Source organism: Otolemur garnettii, unplaced genomic scaffold (assembly GCF_000181295.1).
Source record: "Otolemur garnettii isolate 467f Iridium unplaced genomic scaffold, OtoGar3 scaffold00007, whole genome shotgun sequence".
In the NCBI taxonomy this organism is placed as follows: Eukaryota; Metazoa; Chordata; class Mammalia; order Primates; family Galagidae; genus Otolemur; species Otolemur garnettii.
Window position 1 is genome coordinate 36919765 of NW_003852402.1, and position 1627 is coordinate 36921391.

Consider the following 1627-nt stretch of genomic DNA (forward strand, 5'->3'; position numbering starts at 1 on the left):
AGACAAGCATGCACACATAAGCCGTCTAATCTTTGCACAAGGCTTTTGAGAAGTAGCCAGTAACACACTAACCATGCTGAACTGTCTAAAGAAAATGACGACTCCAGAATGTGCATTTTCAGTAAGGGGCAATAGCCCGAACAACATTCTATTCAAAAATAAAAAGATCCTAAGACTGAAGGGATTTAAATAAATGCACCCCAAAGGGGATAACACGGCTAACAGATGTTACCTTCAAAACTCCTCAAACTCAAATAAAATCAAAGTCAACATTATTGGTTGCTGCTCAAATAGCAGACACAGAAAATGGTCACTACAACGTGAAAGCAGATTCTAAGCTTTTAGCTGTTACAAGTCATGAATTCTAGCACCAGAGATTCACAAAATAGCAATTGCTGAAGGGTAGATTTGTAATGTGACTAGCAATGACACAAAGCACCACTACCAAGGCAGTTCCCCAAAATGCCCTGTAATTAACTTCCATAGGGAGTTTTCTGCCAGTAACAATGGAGAAGGCGTTCGCATGCCCGCACTACAGGTGATGAGTCCCCAGTTGGACAACCAGGTAATGTTCAACATCTCACATATTTCCCGCTGAGGTTAAGTTTCCAACACAGGAAAATAGTGAAATGCAATCGCCTGGCAAATACAGATATATATACACTTAAAACACCAGCAAGTAAAATCATTTAATTGCTCAACCATGGGTCCTACGATTCTGTTTGCACAAGGCTGTGGTCAAGGCTACTTGAGATTTCACACTCTGACATAAACATTTTTGAGTCAACTGCAGTTTGTGCCTCTTCTTTGTGGCAGGATTAGAAATACATCTGACCCCTATTTGGAGGCTACTTTTGAGAAATGTCACCCGAGGCATGTTTCTAGAGCAGTTCTGAGGTGACAGCCACAGCATCTCTTATCGACTAGTAGCAAATCTCATTTCAGCAGACAGGTGCTCCAGAGAATTGTTTTGCTTATTTCAGAAGAGTGATGACGCTGGCGATAGCATTTGTGGAGTTCCTATTTATGTCTTGTGCCTTTATTAAGAGATGAGTGTTTGGAACTGTGACATTTAAATGTAAGACTTGTTCAAACGTGAGCAATTCTTCAACATACTTGGTGGAAAAAAATAAAAATGCAGAATAGTATTCATAACGTTTGTATAATTCCATTTGCATTAAAAAAGACATTGCTTATACATGAATTAACTATTATACATATAAGATTGACTTCAAGGGAAAGGAATCGGAAAGCTGGAAAGGGATGACATTGTGATTTTTACTGTTTACTCTTTTGTAAGTATGAACCCAAGGAGTGAATAACCTCTTCAAAAAAAAATTGGCTTTTTCCTCCATAAGTCCCTTTCTTTAAAACTCACACTATTTTGTTCCAGTTTTCAAAATATTACTGCTGCTTTAAACCCAGATGGCATAACTGCCCTATGTCTCAAGAACCTCAGATCTAAGACTTGTGTTATTATAGCAGACACCTTTTTAAGAAATGAAAACTTTAAATCTGATTCAGACAGGACTTCCTGGATTGCTAGTTGCTGGAGATGTTTCTTCCTTCCATTGGCCTCACCTGTAAGTACTGATGCCATCTTAACTCCCTTCATCTTACGCCACCA

At 38.8% G+C, this 1627-nt stretch overlaps 1 protein-coding gene across 1 annotated transcript in view; it reads right to left on the minus strand.

Moving 5' to 3' along the window:
- The window catches only part of ACSS3 (acyl-CoA synthetase short chain family member 3), a 156174-nt gene that overhangs the window by 64495 nt on the left and 90052 nt on the right, over positions 1 to 1627 (minus strand). The gene's annotated exons all lie outside the window — the stretch shown is intronic.